Consider the following 19548-nt stretch of genomic DNA (forward strand, 5'->3'; position numbering starts at 1 on the left):
TGACCAAGTCAGGTAACTGCCAGGCCCGCTGTGCCCATTGCTTTCTCACAGCAACTAGGTTCCCCTCTTGGATTCCAAAGCTCCATGAATTTGTACTTTGAGCTATCTGAATTTGTTTGAGAAAACTTTTGATTTGAACTGGGTTCAGAAGTTGTGACAGAAAGTAGCCCGGGCCAAGGATCAGATTGGATCTGATAATTAGCTGTACTGTATCCAATTGCACACTGAGATGCCTGACTGGGTCAGAAGGAAACTGACAGTAAATGGCAATACTGTGAAAGGTGCAAACTCTAGATGTCAAAAGTTTGCAGAAATGTTTGTATTTTATCCCCTTTGTTTCTTTCTCTTGTGTGCTTAGGAAGGGAAAAATTATTGGCTAAGTTGATCAAGGAGATCTGAGAGCCAAAGCTAAGATTTGATGTAAGAATGGGATCCTTAATTTGTGAATAACTGAGCACTATACCTTTTGGCTACATCTACCTGTACTGGGCTCCAGAAACACCAAATGTTTGCAGAACTGGTAAAATCCTACTAAAGATAATTTAAAAGTACAGCAAAACATTCCAAATGAACAACAGTGCACTTTAAAAAGTATGGATATGGGCTCCCAAATTAGTTTAACTCAGATATATCTATTGATATGCAGAAGTTTCTAAAAAAATTACAATATTTTTGTTGCCACTCTTAAAAAGCTTTTTATGAAAGTAAAATAAAAAGCTGAAACAACTAATCAATAAGAAAAATTAATTCTGTTAGTTTTTGTGTTAGTTAGTATACCACTCTAGAGGCTAGAAGAATGCAAAATAAATGTTTACAAAATATAGGCCCTCAAGCAAGGTAGGCTTGCTTATTTTTTCAGAACTATCTATGCTGAGTCCATGCATAGAGGATGCTTTTTTTGCCCTGTTGTGTTTGCCCAAACATGATGTTTGTCTTGTCTTGTGTTGTCTTGTCTGTTCATTCCTTTGTTCAGGAAACACGCGGACCCCAACATCTGGCCCAGCGAGCAGGGTCCGTGGCTCCACGAGAGCAAGGAACCGGAGGGGGAACACCCTGGGCAGGCACGGGAAGACCGTGGGCAGGTAAATAAATAAGAAGGGGGACCCACGGGAAAATGATGGGGAATTCCACCTCTCTGGCCTCGGAATATTTGCGGTTACTCCAGGGACTGTTGATGTCTATAGGAGTAGAAGTTAATTAAGGAACATAAGACTTTGAAGCGATTGTTTGCCCGTGTTGAACAAAATTGTTATTGGTTTCAATATCAAACCAAAGTGCAATTAAATTGAAAGGAATGGTTACAAGTGGTTAAAGTCTTGTGTCGAGCTCATCAGCGAGGGCAAATGATGCCTCTGACTTTGTGGACTTTGTGTAGTTCCATTACTCAGGCATTAGAGTTATTTGAAACTGACTCAGAGCGTGGTGATACTGCCACAGGAGGTGAGGCATCTGAAGCTTTAGAGAGGAATGATCCTAGAGAGAAACATATTTACGCCCTGGTTGCTGAGGACAAGGAATTGGAAGAAGAGCTAATAATGCCTCCTTCATCTGAAGGAAATTCTGATTTGCAGCGTATTTTAGAGATGTTACAACAGTTGTTAAAATTGATTGCTAGGTGCCGCTGCTCCTGTTTCTGCTATCTCTTCACCACGAGCCTTCCCTGTTACCTTGAAAAAGATTTCCCTTTGCTTCCACCTCCAACCTCTTTGCCTATGTCAGGTCAGGTTTTCTCCGTGCCTTTTCCTCCTGTAGGAGAAAAGAAGGAATCGAAGGAAAAGGATGATTTCGAGGAATTAAATTTATTCCCAATAACACGGGCTGCTTTCGGCCCCAATGCTCAGTTCCCAAACGGTGGCCAGAATGTGACTTTTACAGCCCTACAATTTAAATTTTTGAAAGAAATGAAAGCTGCAATTTCTAATTATGGACCTCAGTCACCGTTTGTTCTTGGCCTTCTCGATTCCTTCTCTTCAGAATATATGATGATTCCTATTGACTGGGAAACGTTGGGACAGGCTGTCCTTGATCGTTCGCAATGGCTTCAATTAAAAAGTTGGTGGTGGGAGGAAGCAAGAGTACAAGCTAGAAAAAATGCTATCCGAAACCCCCCAGGACCTACTGAAGAGGAGCTTACGGGTTCAGGACAATACGCCACTCTTAATGCTCAGGCAGGCCTAGATGATATTGCTCTCACTCAGATTAAAGCCTTGTTTATAAAAGCGTGGACTAAGGTTGAAATAGCGGGTAAAACTTCTTTATCTTTTGTAAAGATCTTACAAGGAGCCACTGAGCCGTATCCAGATTTTGTAGCCTGTCTTCAAAATGCTGTATTAAAGACTGTAGGTTCAGGCCCTGCTGCTAAAATTCTTTTGGATACTCTGGCTTTTGAGAATGCTAATCCTGAGTGTCAAAAATTGCTGCGTCCTCTAAAGGCCGGTGGAGCTGATATAGATGAATACATTAGGGCTTGTGCAGGTGTTGAAGGGGCCATTTATAATGCTCAATTGTTTGCTGGGGCACTTTCTAAGGCTTTAAGAGGCAGTTCTAAACAAGGTGTATGTTATCATTGTGGAAAACCTGGTCATTTTAAAAAGGAATGCAGGAAAAAACTAGGCTCTTCTGCCTCAAAAGAAAAAAGGTTACCTTCTGAGGTATGCAAACGATGTGGGAAAGGTCGACATTGGACAAATGAATGTCGTTCTAAAACTGATAAGGGTGGAAACTTGTTGTCGCCCCTTCCGGGAAACGGGAGTCGGGGCCCGCAGGCTTGGGGCCCCAACAATTACAATGCACGCCTACCACAATACCCTGCTCGCTGCGCCCAATGTTGGGGTCCGCGTGTTTCCTGAACAAAGGAATGAACACACAAGACAACACAAGACAAGTCTTCATTCCTTTGTTCAGGAAACACACGGACCCCAACACTGTTGCTTAATGGGCTTTGCCCTAAACTCAGTAAGTTTTTCTAAGCAACAGGAGTTAAGAAGACTGCCTGTTGAACTCAATCAATCTCCACAATACCACTTTCTGGCATTTAGTTGGCTACTCCTTTCATAAAATAAATTTATGTATAAAGAAAACCTCCATTCATAAGAGTGTTTGCCTTTGTGCATCCTGAAGAGAGGGAGAACTGAGCCCCTAGAAACTCTTACTATTGATATAAATTTACATAACGAGTCTTATCTTTGCTTAACATGTGTTTTCTGACCATCTTTTCTTAACTGGGCTTTTACCTACACTCTCCTTTCTTAATTTGAGCAAATAATGATACAATATTTAGGCCTGAAGTTTCAGCTCTGTGTCTTTGAGATATAGATTTTCTACCTTGTTTTACCTAAGACTTATTTGTTTAGAAGTGCAAATTTAGGGTTGCTCAGCTAACAATTGCTTAGGACAATGAAACAGGAAATTCAAGAGTGATAGTGTAAATGGGGAAAAGAAAATTTGAAAGCTGACAACTGAAAAATCATCATGAAAGCTGTAAGGTTTTCTTTTGTCTGTATGTCTGTATGTTTATAAGTGTTATATGTATGTGATATTTCTATGTGATCTAAGATGATATTTGGTAAATAAAACTATCTTTAAAATTGTTGGTAAAATAAAATAGGAATGTCTTCAAAATTGTTACTTTTAAATATAATGCAGACATTTTTGCCTGTATTTACTGATTCAACAGGTTTATATTGTCTCTGATAGATGTTTTAAGGGTATAAAACTGCTCCTTCCGTAATATTTTTTATGCTTGTCTTGTTTATGATCTTATGCCTTTGGTTTTGAGACTTTAGATTCTGAAATCTAGGCAGATGGCTATAGTGAGGCCTAGGGACATGTGTGGCCACAGCACCTGTGACATCAGCTACAAGTCAGAGACAAGCCCAATATGGCCGTATCCTTCCTGGCCCAGTTTTGCCTTTTGGCCATTCTGGGGGGGTTTAGATCCTATAGGCACTGTCTTCACAGTTCTGTCTTCTATCCTGAGCTACATGTAAGGATCCAGATGACCTCTGCTTTTCATAGTCATCCTGGGCAACACGTGGGTATTTGGTACCCACAACTGGGGAAGACATAAGGGAGGGCACCTATATCAGAGTTTCAAAAATTTTTTAATAACCTAAAATACTAAGGTCATGCTGTTTTAAATTAAGTAGTATATAATCATAAAATACCTTAAGTTACAATATCAAAATATTAATTATTAAACATAAAAGTAACTTTAAGTTTATGTACTTCAGCATATTATTTTTATATGGTATAGAAAAACTTTGCTAAATGCATTAATTATGTACTATTTATAATACATACTATTTATTATAAATATATTTTTATATTAAATATTTATTAATAAATATTTACTAAGTGTGTTAATTTAGAAATTGAGGAAATATTTCTTTCTTAAAAATTATAAAATATTTTTCATCTAAAAATATAAAAGATAATGGTTTTTGTTATAGGAAAAGTTATTTTGTTTAGTTGAGAGGTTATTTAAAGATGTTTCCAAATGAAGAGAAGATGACATAAATAAAACTAAATAGATATAAAAAGTTGGGAAAAGAACAAATAGAAAAAATTGTTGTAAGAGGTATAAAAGATTTAAGGAAATCTTAACTTCTATGGTCAAAAGCTGGCTGAGATTGGATGGATTTATTCATAAGGATTTATTTGATTTAGTATTGATAATACACAGATACAAAAGTAAAATTTGTTTTTCTCTTTTGAAGAAGAATTTTACATAGTATTAATAGACAGAGTAAAATATTCTTTTCACCCTTTGTGTAGACTGCAGAGAGAGAGAGAGAGTGAGTGGAGAGAAGGATAGACAAATTCTCTTTCATGCTGTCTTGTTTGAAAAATTGAATCTCCTCTAGAAGAGTAAAGTTTCCTTTGTTTGTTTTTAAACCCTTTTAATTATCACTTTGGCTAAATAAATGCTTGTTATTTATACAGTAATCTGTGTTCCTATTCTGATTGCTTTAAACCTTTCACATATTTGACAAGCTTCCAAAAATCAAACTTCAAATTGTAAAATGATGTCTTTTTGACCTCAAACTAACTTTGAGGTATTACAAAGGACCCCTGAAGTGTCCAAAAGGGAGACACTAAATAGGCTTATTTCATATGTTAAATTATATGGGAAGCATTGTCAAGTAAGAAATTTTTTTAACTTTGAATTATATTTTTTGGATATGTTATTAATATGTATTCCAAAATTGTATGAGATTTCTAAAATTCTGATATATCTTGGTATATGTGATCAGCAATAATTATGGTTCTTATTGTTGTAGGCCACAATAATAACCAAATATTTTTTTCAACTGGGTCTTTAAAAATGAAGATTTTAAGTCTCATTCACAGTTAATTGCTTAAATTAGATTGCATTTTCTAACTTCTGATGTATTTACTAGATTTTCATAAGCAAGTGAAATCCTAGAGTGTTATGTATTCAAGGATTTTCATGGAAAGGATGGAAAGAAACCTGATAAGCACTCTTGAATACAGGCTTCTGATAACTTGAGAATCATATTATTTGAGTAAATATTTCCAAATGGGTATTTCCATAACACTAATAAAGAGATTTACTGGCTTATAAAACTGCTAACCCAATCAAGACAATAATTAATAATTAATTGAACATCAAGGACATACTTTACTAGATTTTTATGCTAAATCAGCCAGTACTGAAATTAAGATATGCAATTTGAATAAGCTCCGTGGTCCAAGTCAAATTACCTAAGTTAACCCATTTAATAAACAGTGCTATACACCTGAGCTGGAGGAACAAAATGGATATTTGAGAGGATTGAAATCCAGTTTTAACTATTTTATATATAATTTATTATATATAATATATATTTATGTGTCATATATATATTTTTTTTATTATACTTTAAGTTCTCGGGTACATGTGCATAATGTGCAGGTTTGTTACATATGTATACATGTGCCATGTTGGTGTGCTGCACCCATCAACTCGTCAGCACCCATCAATTCATCATTTATATCAGGTATAACTCCCCAATGCAATCCCTCCCCCTCCCCCCTCCCCATGATCGGCCCCGTTGTGTGATGTTCCCCTTACGAGTCCAAGTGAGCTCATTGTTCAGTTCCCACCTATGAGTGCGAACATGCGGTGTTTGGTTTTCTGTTCTTGTGATAGTTTGCTAAGAATGATGGTTTCCAGCTGCATCCATGTCCCTACAAAGGACGCAAACTCATCCTTTTTTATGGCTGCGTAGTATTCCATGGTGTATATGTGCCACATTTTCTTAATCCAGTCTGTCACTGATGGACATTTGGGTTGATTCCAAGTCTTTGCTATTGTGAATAGTGCCGCAATAAACATACGTGTGCATGTGTCTTTGTAGTAGCATAATTTATAATCCTTTGGGTATATACCCAGTAGTGGGATGGCTGGGTCATATGGTACATCTAGTTCTAGATCCTTGAGGAATCGCCATACTGTTTTCCATAATGGTTGAACTAGTTTACAATCCCACCAACAGTGTAAAAGTGTTCCTATTTCTCCACATCCTCTCCAACACCTGTTGTTTCCTGATTTTTTAATGATTGCCATTCTAACTGGTATGAGATGGTATCTCATTGTGGTTTTGATTTGCATTTCTCTGATGGCTAGTGATAATGAGCATTTTTTCATGTGTCTGTTGGCTGTATGAATGTCTTGTTTTGAGAAATGGCTGTTCATATCCTTTCCCCACTTTTTGATGGGGTTGTTTGTTTTTTTCTTGTGTATTTGTTTGAGTTCTTTGTAGATTCTGGAAATTAGCCCTTTGTCAGATGAGTAGATTGCAAAAATTTTCTCCCATTCTGTAGGTTGCCTGTTCACTCTGATGGTAGTTTCTTTTGCTGTGCAGAAGCTCTTTAGTTTAATTAGATCCCATTTGTCAATTTTGGCTTTTGCTGTGTGTCATATATTTTATGTCATATATATTTTATATATCATATGGTTTGTGACTAATGTTTGGTTTGTCAAATCCATAATCCTGGGAAGACAATCAAAATTTCAGATATATCTCTGCCACCTGATGGCCCATTTTAGCATTTATAAAGGGATTTCATTCAATTGCTGTTTTCAGTGCATATTTTCTAGTTGTGTAGAAGCTTTCCCATCTATGCAAGAAGGTGAATGCTATACCATTCCCCTAAAAGCCAAACGCTTTTTAGAAAAATGTGGTTTTCCCTCATGTGGTGTTCCTGGAGGGACCTCCAGCAATAGAAGCACTCATTTCACTTGACAAGTTGTAAAGCATCTAAATAAGATGCTATAGATAACAGTAGCATTTGATAAAGCTAACTGAATACAATCAGATCCACTTCCAATGGAAAACATCGGTTGGTTCCTTGTGAAATGGTCACTTGAAGGCTTATAATACTAATAATAGAACCTCATGTATCTTCCACTCCTAAACTCTGATATGACTAAATGCTGCAATGCTTTAATGCTTTATGTGGGTATGTGGGAAGGTATTTTCGCCAAGTACAACAAGCTTTCCATCATCCAGTGACTGAGGATAATCAAACCTTTCATGTTCTAGAACCCGTAAACTGAGTCTTCTGGAAATGATATCAAAGAAAGACCGTCCTTGCCACACACATTGCAAGGGTCCATAATCTTGCAACTCAAAAGGGGCCCTCCAGACTCTTAGAACTATACAGCCATCTAAGACCTTAAGGTCAGGCTAACCAGGGAAGTTTCTTTCCAGAAGCAGATGGCACCCTAGACATGAACAGCTTTCCCAGGATCATGGATCAAGATTTCTCTGCCATCATAAACCTTTTACCTATCTTAAATTTTTTCCCTGCCTATGCCTCTGTGAACAATGGAACTGGAAAAAGGTATGGTGTATACCTATGGGGTATAATTTTATTTGTGGAGGACTTTGCAGCCAATCTTATATATGAGCAACTTTATGCTTTGATAGATGGAAGAAGAAGGTCCCATGGTGGGCTAGGAATGTTAATGGTATTTTTGTTGCTCCACAGACAGAAACAGAGCATTGGTCCACTCTTAACCTACATCATAGGGTAAAGAGAATATCACCAGGGAGCTTTCACAGTTCTGGATGATCATCATTTGTTAGGGTTCTTTTTCCATGATTTGTTGTAAATATCTATGAAGCAATGATTAGAAATCCCTCATAAAAGGCTCTATAAAATATTCTACTGCAAAAGCTATTGTTGTACAACTTCTTTAAGTTATTTAGTTAAAGTTGTGCTAGATAGTAGAATTGCTCTTGATTACCTACTGGTCGAACAAGGAAGAACCCACAGCTGCTAAAACATTTTTTTGCACATGAATGAATGCAGAGGATATTATAGACAATGAGTTGCAAGGGATTAACAAATACCCTGCTTAATTAAAATGAGTAGACTCTTCATGTGACTTATCTTTTCATGTATTTGGTTTTAGTTGGTTTGGTTCATAGGTACCCTGGCTAAGGAACATGCTCCAAACTCGTGATATTATCCCCCTGATAATCATAATAGTCTCCCTAGTGCAGTGTGTTTTCTCAAAGGTATTAAATGTTTCTATGCATCTTTCATAGCATGTCAAATGGCCTCTCTCTGACTAGAACAACAAAAACTCAGAAATGAATGAACCGTGAGAACACTGTAACTTAGGTAGGATGTGCTAAGGCTGAAAATGCAAAATGATGGTAACTGGAAGTAATGTTAAAGCCTTAAGTTTTGGCCACATTCTAATCCAGGTGAGAACCTGACCAAGAGGTGTGAATTGTTGGACAAAATTACGCGAATCCATTATTCTGGACTGAACTCTAGCACTCAGCCCCAACATACCAGACCAAACCAAATGGGAGTAATTAATGCTAAATGCTGCATAGTCAAACTGAGACCGTAAAGACGTAGATTGATCTCAACACAGACCAGTAGCTTTTCCCTGAAAACAGAAGATTCCAGCATAATAAGAAAGTCCCCTCTGCTCTAACCCTTACAAAAACGTAATCTGAAGTAGCCATTTTTTTAAAAAACATATTGTTTCCTTTTTCTCACCTTACAAAACCCACTATTCTACTATTTCCCAGGGGGATTTCAGACAAAACACATCCATTTACGATGGTGACAGGGTAGCATCAATGACTCAAGTTTTAGTTATCCTCTCAAATTGAGAGGAATTAATTTAACTTAAGTTTAGCTTAAAGCTGCTTCCTTTCATATTTTAAGTTCAGTCTAAAGATTTCTCCATACATAATGAATTACAACCAGTTAGGTTATCATTATATAATTGCATAGGGTCTGTAAACAGCCAGTAACCTTCTCCTGTAGTAATCACAAAGTTTCGGCCAATCACAGATGACCAACTGGTCAAATGTGTTCCATTAAAGCAAATGCTGAGTTGTAACCAATCCAGCTGTTTCTGTACCTCACTTCTGTTTTCTGTATGTCACTTCCCTTTTTCTGCTCATAAATATTATGTGACCATGTGACAACCCGAGAGTCACTCTGAACCTAGTCTGGTTCAGGTGACTGGCTGATTCTCAAATTGCTCTTTGCTCAATTAAACTCTGAAAACTTTAATTTGTCCATAGTTTTTTTGTTTGTTTATTTAACTGGTTTTCTTTTAACTAGACTCATTTTCTCCATAATTCACTAATTTATAAACTTCGATGGGGGAATAAAATGTACATTTGTTGAACAACTGCAACATTCAGGTGTGGTGTTTTTCTAGGTTCTTCTTCTAACTGTGGTAGGTAGCAAGTATACAAGCAAAGCTTTAACCTGAAAATGGCTGTGGATTTGATTAATAAAGCCAATGATACGTTATAGCTCTGCAGCTAATTACAACTGCTGGATTTTCCTATCTACAGGACACAATCATTTATGTTATCAGCCAGAATGAATTGGACTAGGTGTTGGGATCATAAACAACAATTTCAAATGAGATCACAAATCATTTTCTGAAAGAGCCAAGCCAACCCTTGAGCTGAAGGTGTTTGCACTGATACACAGGTCTTCAGATTCTTTCTGTGAAATCCGTCTCCCCAGCTCAGACCCCACCAAATCACCACAGGTCTCCTTTCTACTCAGCCCTCCCCCTACTTGACAAAACAGGGCTGATTGTTCTAGAAGCCACCTTTATCTTTTTGAAGAGATCTTTGTTATCTGTTACTTAGGAATTTTAATCCAAAGCATGACAGAATAAAATGAAAACACAGAAATAAGCACATTATAGTTACCAAATTCTTCAGAAAATTAAAGAAAAAGGCAACTACAGTTTAAATTTAACAAAATGTTCTTTTGTAGCTGTCCTGGCAGCTATAAAATACGAAGGCATCTGAAGTACAATGTTTGGTAGATTTAAGATAACCTAGGCTGAACATAGAGGCAGAGAAATGGGAAAATGATCAATGCCTCTCATCTTAGTGAATCCCCAAACCTAAGTGGCTACAAAGCCATCATCCTTCTTGAAGCAAATAATTTTTTTTAACTAATTTGTATTTTGAGTCTTATTCTTCATTTAAATATGGTTACCAATGATAATGAACAAATAAATTTCCTAAACATTCATAAAGACATAGGATAGATACTGCATATACTTTGCTATGTATCCTTTATTTATCTCTTTAAAACTAAAAATTCCAAGAGATTTTTGTTCTGTGTTTATTTTTTTAAGTTAGGTATATTTTAAAGTGGTTGGATTAAACTAGAATTTTTATCAACAACAGCTGGTGCTACCATATCAGCTTTTAAGGTATCCCTAAGAGAATAGTAAGAAACAAATGAACAAACCAATAACAGAAACAGTACACCCTAAAGATTTAAAACAATAAAACAAAACAAAAAGGTTTAGTATTCTAGAGTGTTTACTTTTTTCAAAAATTTCCTTTTTTTAAAGTTACACTTTACAAAGCTAATATGTCAAAAATAAGAGGCAATTTTCTAGAAAGCTATATAACTATAGGAAAATGTTTTTATAAGAAAATGGTTATCTGGAACCACAAAGCTTCAATATTTGACACTAAGCTTAGTGTTCAAACACTTAGTCAAAAGTGAGTTCATTCCTCCTTTTCTTTCTTTTTTTTTTTTTTCTTTTTTGAGATGGAGTCTCGCTCTGTCGCCCAGGCTGGAGTGCAGTGGCCGGATCTCAGCTCACTGCAAGCTCCGCCTCCCAGGTTCACGCCATTCTCCTGCCTCAGCCTCCCAAGTAGCTGGGACTACAGGTGCCCGCCACCTCGCCCGGCTAGTTTTTTGTATTTTTTAGTAGAGACGGGGTTTCATCGTGTTAGCCAGGATGGTCTCGATCTCCTGACCTCGTGATCTGCCCGTCTCGGCCTCCCAAAGTGCCGGGATTACAGGCTTGAGCCACCGCGCCCGGCCCATTCCTCCTTTAGAAACTCAGAGCCATACACCAAGTAATTTTTGTCCTGGCTATAGCTTATTGGGAGATGGGTGAACATTTCACCAAGTTATGAATCTATCTTTCTTTTCTTCTCACTGTACTGACTCTTTGCTTCCCTCCTTTCCTTCATCCCAGTTCGTCAAAGAGTTTGCTCTATGCTCATTAGCTCATTTCATGCACTTGACAGAGAAGAAAACTGAAGTTTGGAAGTAAAATACTTCCCTTTCCAACTTTTATCTTCCAGAAGCCTAAGCACTTAGGAGCATTTTGATGATTTTCACAGTGAGATAAAAAGAACAGAATTCCTGATTGTAGCTAGCCAAAGAATCATGGCCAGAAACACTAGGAGAGCTTTTCTCCAATCTATAAAGAGATTCCTTTGGCTGGGTGGTAGATAGGAAAATGGAAGATTCAGAGCTTGCCAGAGTCAGGAAGATCAGAGTCAATGGCCACATGCTACACCCAGGAAAAAGCTGGCCATCCCCAAGCGTGCCAGTCTGGGGGCTACAGGCCGCCTGGTAATACCTAACTAGACCCAAGTATGTCAAGGGAAAAGACCTTGGGAGGAACGTCTTTGGGTACCCAGGGTTATGAGGTAGCTGAGTCTCAGTTTACAGGATGACCCCTTCCTCTGCTGTTAGCCATCACCTGAGCAGCCTTGACTATGACCTCTCTCCGGAGAACATACTCAATATCCTCCCTGTCAAAGGTAGTGAAAATATTTAAGTGAAGCAGTGTCGTCATCTGGGATAAACACCTGAGGTTTGTCGTCTCACACCAGGAAATGAAGGATGTGGACACACAAGAAGTGGCTTTAAGAGTGCAGGTTTAATAGGCAAAGAGAAAAGTGAATAGCTCTCTCTCAAAGAGAGAGAGGGACTCCCAAGTGGGACTTCTGATTTTGTAATGAAATGCATGGGGTTTTATAGAGGAGCTTGAGGAGGCCGTATCTGATTTACATAGGGCCTGAGAGATTGGCCGGACCAGGTGTGATGTTTGCATAGCGTGTGTAGAAGCTGGCCATCCCACCCTAATCTTTTATTATGCAGATGGGTTCCCTACCTGGCCAGTGCCATGTTGTCTGTTCCTCACTGTAGACATGGTTGACAAAGAAAAGGAAAGATGGAGCCACCAGGTTGAATATGCCTGGCCCCCAGGTAGCCTTTTGCTATTGGCACAGCTGCGGCATTTACCTATGCAAGCCTCTAGTTTGCATATCTATGCTTGCAGCTTGATTTTTCAGGCTACTTTTTGTTAGAAAAGAAATGATTTTCGGGATGCTTTTTATTAAAAGGAAACTTTATTGAGGACTTCTTTACCTTCATTATCTGCCTAAATATTTTTTTAACTCCTATATCATGAACAATGGACAGCACCTTGCCCAATGAAAGCCAAGCAGTTTCTTCATTCATTTTAATTAATTCAACAAATATTTACTGAATACCTACTACTGTCAGGCACTTTTGCAGGCACTGGACATAGAACCTCTCCTTATGGCTCTTCTACTCTTTTGGGGAAACCACCAATAAACACGTAAATAATCTAAAGCATGCCAGGAAACCGTAAGTGCAATGAAGAAAAGTAAGGATTGGAGATTGGAAAGGAAAGGGAGATGCTTCTAAATACAGGCTTTTCAGGGACGGTGACTGTGAGGAAATGACTTGTGATTGAATTGCAGGAAGGGATTGGTAGAGGAGAGGAGCCTGGAGGAGAGGAAGAGTGGTCCTGACAGAGGGGCAGCAAGTGCTGGTAAAGACCTGAGGCCTGAGCATGGGTGGGTCTGTAGGAGCAATAGCAGGGAGGTCTGTGTGCCTGGGGAGAAGCGGCCCATGCACAGGGGTTACAATAAGGGTTTTGTATTTCATTCAAGGTGCTTTAGGAAGCCATTGGAGAGTCATTTAACAGATCACTGTGGACTGTGAATCTCCAGGTCAAGACTGCTGTAGGCAGTGTTTACCATCTACTTGAAAGACCAGGAAAGAGGGGGAAGGACATCTTGGGTCCCACAGCACTCAGATTGAGGAATGCTGAGCTGGGCCTGCTTCTTTTTGTTGTTGTTGTTGTGCTTTGTTTAAAGACAGGGTGTTGCTCTGTTGCCCAGGCTGGAGTGCAGTGGCACGATCTCGGCTCACTACAGCCTCCACCTCCCAGGTTCAAGCGATTTTCCTGCCTCAGCTTCCTAAGTAGCTGGGATCACAGGCATTCAACCACCATGCTCTGCTAATTTTTATATTTTTTGTAGCGATGGGGTTTCACCATATTGGCCAGGCTGGTCTCAAACTCCTGAGGTCAATTGCTCCTTCTGGCTTGGCCTCTCAAAGTGCTGGGATTACAGGTGTGAGCCACCGCGCCTGGCCTGGAAGGCACCTTGATACATCCTCTGTACCTGCTTTTTACAAAGTGAGATGTTTTTCAACTATATGTTACAAATTATGGGGAATCCTATGTGGTAAAGTGTTTAGAAAAATTCTGTTACTGATATTTTTAAAGTCTCTAGATTGAGAAATCTCAAAACTTGGAAATAAAGAATTCCTGTCTGATATTTCACCCTGGAATAAGTCTTTCAGGCCTATGGAAGAGATTAAAGACATAATTACTTCATTCTTTATTTACTTCCCCTGTTACTTAAATCAGTGGTGAAGTCAATAATCTCATTCTTTTTCAAGGCCATTGAACATTGATTAATTTCTGACACAGAAAATGTGACAGCAATGTGACTTACCTGACACTTGAGAAGCATTGATAGAATTATTGGAGCTCAGGAGCTAGTTTCCTTCTTAATCCACAATAAAGAAGGCTCTCTGTATGAAAATGGACAGAAGAGTCTGTACCAAGAATAATGGAGAGTATACGTTAATTACTAGAAATTTTCAACAGATCTGGTTAATAATCCCAAAGTACTAAAAACATTTGGATTACTTAAGAATTATGATACATAATAGCTCAAGGTATTTTTTTTTTTTTTTGGAGACGGAGTCTTGCTCTGTGGCCCAGGCTGGAGTGCAGTGGCTGGATCTCAGCTCACTGCAAGCTCCGCCTCCCGGGTTTACGCCATTCTCCTGCCTCAGCCTCCCGAGTAGCTGGGACTACAGGCGCCCGCCATCTCGCCCGGCTAGTTTTTTGTATCTTAGTAGAGACGTGGTTTCACCATATTAGCCAGGATGGTCTCGATCTCCTGACCTTGTGATCCGCCCGTCTCGGCCTCCCAAAGTGCTGGGATTACAGGCTTGAGCCACCGTGCCCGGCCAATAGCTCAAGGTATTATAAGTAAGTGGGGCAAATGTAAAAAAATGGGAAAAAAACATATTTTGGGGGGTTGGTAGAGTTTGGAACGACTTCATTGACAGATTATCAGAAACCCCCTGCCGAGGGCGGTGGCTCAAGCCTGTAATCCCAGCATTTTGGGAGGCTGAGGCTAGTGGATCCCTTAAGTCCAGAAGTTTGAAACAAGCCTGGATAACCTGACAAAATCCCACCTCTACTAAAGATACAAAGATTAGACAGTGGTGGCATGTGCCTGTAGTCCCAGCTACTTGGGAGACTATGGTGGGAGGATTGCTTGAACGTTGGAGGTGGAGGGGGGAGTGAGCTGTGATGGTGCCACTGCATTCCAGCTTGGATGACAAATTGAGACCCTGTCTCAAAAGAAAAAAAAAAACAGAAAAAGAAAAGAAAAGAAAAATCCCCATGACCTCCCGCAGGACTGTTTTTCGGATAGCTTTGGATCAGCCCAATTCTCCCCTCTTTCTTACCTGTAATTTTCAAGAATACCTTTACAGTATGCTGGGAATGCAATACCCTCAGATAGGCAGCAGCTAGAAAAGCCCAGGCCCTCACCCAATCTCTTCTAGAAATAGGATGACCTTCAGTGCCTTAATCTAGCATATCATGTAACCCCTGAAGCATAAAACCCAGGGCACACTGATTTCTGGGGTTCTCTACTGCAGTGCGAGCAGGACATGCACGGATGAGACTCCATTCACTGCAGGTAGATTTCCTGAGCCTGGCAGACCAGCTTGTCATGAAACCTCATCTTCTGTTGCCCCTTGCTGCCTATCTGTAAGTAATAAGTCTGCTTCATGTAACTTAGTATGGGTGTTCTATCTCACTGGACTCAGGCAAGCTGGTGATCTGTACACAGAAATATAAACATCATCAGACACTAAGTGATTATAACCAGAGTATTGGGAAAATCACCTTGAAGAGAACATGCCAACTTTTAGAATTCTATCTTAAAAGGAAGAATTCTAAAGTATTTTATGGGCATCACTATCTTGGTGCCTCAGCTCAAGACTTGTTGGCTGAGGGCACTTTTAGCACATGGAGGTACTTGGAGTGTTAGAAGGAAAGTGTGATATTGTGAAATGTATATTTGGTCTTCATCCCAGTCTCCTGGTAAGCATATTCTAAAATACTTGGGCTCTCTGTAGCGATAAGTGTCTTTTAGTATGCCAGTGGGTTGATTGATGGCTAGCAGCCTCCTAGGTGGCTTCAGTATGGGTCTGGTCACAGTAAAGACCAAGGCAGGATCAGAGGGTTGAAGACATTCAACCTCCCCAGCAACCTTTATGGAGGGGAGAGGAGCTGAAGATAAGTTGATTACCAATGACCAATGATTTGATCAATCACGCCTGTGTAATGAAGTTTCCATAAAAACCCAAAAGGACTGGGTTCAGGGAGGTTCCAGATAGCTGAGCACCTGGAGGTTCCTGAAGGGTGGCCCGCCACGAGAGGGCATGGAAGCCCTGCACTCCTTCTCCCATACCTCATCCTGTGCACCCTTCATCTGTATTCTTGTAATATTCTTTATAATAAACTGAACACCAGTGTGCATTCCTGAGTGCTGTTAGTTGCTATAGCAAATTAATTGAACCTGAGAAGGTCATGGGGTCTCTGATTTATATTGGGTTGGTCAGAAGCACAGGTAAAACAACCTGGAGCTTGTGTGTATAGGTAGGGGCAGCCTTGTGGGACTGAGCCCTCAACTATGGGATCCACTGCCATCTCCAGGTAGGCGGAGTCAGAACTGAATTGGAGGATGCCCAGCTGGTGTCTGCTACAGAATTGATCACTTGCTGTTGGTAGGAAGAAATCCTCATGCATTGGGTCACAGCAGGCTTCTGTGTTGATTGTTGTGGTTAGAGAGCAGAGGAAAAAGAATTTGTTTTTTTCATCACAGAGGCAGGGTAGAAATGCTAAGGAATGACCACCCACAAATGAGTCTGGGTGGTAACTACCTCACCAAGGTGGTAACTACCACTACCTTCTGGGTGGCAACTACCTCAGCTTCTTTGCCCAACACTGGGGCAGCTCCAAGACGAGTCCCGCACAGTTTCTCAGTGAATCCTCAGTGGAGTTGAGCTCATGGCAGTAACTGCGTTTTATCACATATTTTCTTGGCTTGCTTTCTTTCCCTGCCTTATTTCCCTACTTTCTCATGGTGTTTCCTAGGATTATCTCCCAAATAAACTTCTTGCTCTTAAACCCATGTCAAATTTGTCTTTCAGGGAACCCAAACTAGGACCAAACAAGGACCATGGTATATCCCATGTCACAGCCGGAGATACCTCTTGATCAATAGGCAACAAGGTCAACAACTTTCCAGAGCTTTTTAACCATAAGACCTGAGATGTTGATGGAGGAGGTCAGTCCTCCATGGGCAATGAAGCTGGTGAGCCAGAAGAGAGAGCAGATGCTTGGCTCTGTTGCTTCTGTTTTGACACGGGCTTCGGGCTTCAGAATTTTATCCAGAGAAGCTGTTATTTGAATAAGTAACATGATACCTAGTTTGATAATGTGTGATTAAGGCAGAAACACCTTTTCTTTTTTTCTTACAGAGTTGTCAATGTATTTCTCGTGACAAACATCCCATTTTGACTATTCTTTCAGTTTAGCTTGAAACAAGAAATGCAGTATCAGGGACAGTTTGCACGCGGCAAGACACTTATTCTTTCAACATATTCGTTTTTGTTCCTGGCACTGTGCTAAGTTCTGTAGAAAGCAGTGAAAAAGACAGATTCACACCCGGCTCTGATGGAGCTCAGAATCTGGTGGAAGGCAGATGTGAATGAATAATTGAAATTACACGAGGTGATTGTTTTGAGGGAGGAAATAAAAAACAGGAGGAACAGCTGAAGGAGTATGTTTAATGTGTGCATCAGGGAAGTCTTCCCAGCTAAGGTTGAGATCTGAAGGTGACTAGGATTTATCCAATCCAAATAGGAAGTTAAAGCTGGGGGTGGGTGTGAATAGCAGATGTAAAAGATTTTAGGATTGGAAGGCTCCACACAGTCTGGAATCTATCATTAATCCATTCAGATTCCCCACCTCTAGCCTTGTTTCTCTCTGGACTTCAGCAAGGATGACCTTATTCTTGATCCTGGAATATGCAATATTTCAACCTGCCTCAGAGTCTTCCCATATTTGGGTTTTCTGTCTGGAAAGTTCTTCCCCAAACTCATCTTTCGAATGTTACCTCAAATGTCATTTTGTTGTTGTTGAAACCTTTCTGACTTCCAGACTAGGATGGAGTCTTCTGTTAAATGCTGCCTTAGAAACTTGTACTTGTCCTCCATAGCTCTTACCAGTTTTTTGCATATGTTTATGTATAGGGTGATTTGTTTAATCATCTGTTTAAAAGCTGCTCCTTACATTAGACTGTGGACTGCATTGGGGTAGAGGCTGGTTCAGGTTTGGTTGCCACTTTATCCCCAGCACACAGTTTAGTAATAAGCACATCATATACATGCAGGAAAGTGACAGGATTAAGGTTTTATTGACTGGATGTACACATGTGTTAGGGAGGTGACCAGCATTTAAAAGTAAAGGGAAAGGGATGACAATCCCACATTACCCTTGTGTGTATGGTAATGCTGCTGCTGACACAGGAGAACCTCCTTCAGCACTTCTGACACTGGTTATAGGGAAGATCATGGGACTAATAAGGGGTCTACCTCCATCTCCTTAAGAGTGCTGCCATTTTATCAGGCAGAACTTTCAACAAGTTAGCAATGGTGTTTTCAGGGGGAGTGAAATGGCACTGTGAGATTATGGCTAGAAAATGTTTAGATTTAGTTCGGCTGTGGAGAGAGTCCTGGTCAGTGTATCCAGGAATCCTGACAACAAACACTCTAGAAATCATCTTCAATTAATGGCACTGATGGCAACTAATATGGTTTCGCTCTGTGTCCCACCCAAATCTCATCTCGAATTGTAATCCCTAGGTGTTGAGAGAGGGACCTAGTGGGAGGCAATTAGATCACAGGGGAAGTTTCCCCCATGCTGTCCTCATGACAGTGAGTGAATTCTCTTGAGAGCTGATGGCTTTAAAGTGTGGCACTTTCTTGTTCGCTCTCTCCTCTCTCTCCCCTTATGTCATATGTCATGTAAGATGTCCTTTGCTTCCCCTTCACCTTCTGCCATGAGTGTAAGTTTCCTGAGGCCTCTGAGCCATGCTTCCTGTTAAGCCTGTGGAACTGTGAGTCAATTAAACCTTTTTTCCTTTATAAATTACCCAGTCATAGGCATTTCTTTATAGAAGTGTAAAAATGAATTAATACAGAGATTTAATACCAAGGTAGTGGGGCACTGCTATAAAGATAACCTTAAAACGTAGAAGCAACTTTGGAACTGAGTAACAGGCAGAGGTTGGAACAGTTTCGAGGGCTCAGAAGAAGACAGGAAGATGTGATAAAGTTTGGGACTTCCTAGAAACTTGTTGAATGGTCTTGACCAAAATGCAGATAGAGATGTGAACAATGAAGTCTAGGCTGAGTAGCACTGTGTCCCAGCCCCTCCAGCTCTAGCTGTGGCTAAAAGGAGGCCAAGGTACAGCTCAGGCCATTGCTTCAGAGGATGCAAAACTCAAGCCTTGGTGGCTTCCATGTGGTATTGGGCCTGAAGGTGCGCAGAAGACAAGAGTTGAGCTTTGGGAACCTCTACCTAGATTTCAGAGGATGTATGGAAATGCCTGGATGTCCAGGCAGAAGTCTGCTATAGGGGCAGAGCCCTGAAAGATAACTTCTGCTAGGGAAGTGCAGGAAGGAAATGTGAGTTTGGACCCCCACACACATTATCCCCACTGGGGCACTGCCTAGTGGAGTTGTGAGAAGAAGGCCACTGTCCTCCAGACCTCAGAATAGATTCACTTACAGCTTGTACTATGTGCCTGGAAA

General features: G+C 40.0%; 1 pseudogene; it reads right to left on the reverse strand.

The window, feature by feature from the left end:
* The window catches only part of LOC111549961, a 53815-nt pseudogene that overhangs the window by 20847 nt on the left and 13420 nt on the right, over positions 1 to 19548 (reverse strand).

This window comes from Piliocolobus tephrosceles, chromosome 9, assembly GCF_002776525.5.
Source record: "Piliocolobus tephrosceles isolate RC106 chromosome 9, ASM277652v3, whole genome shotgun sequence".
Lineage (NCBI taxonomy): Eukaryota > Metazoa > Chordata > Mammalia > Primates > Cercopithecidae > Piliocolobus > Piliocolobus tephrosceles.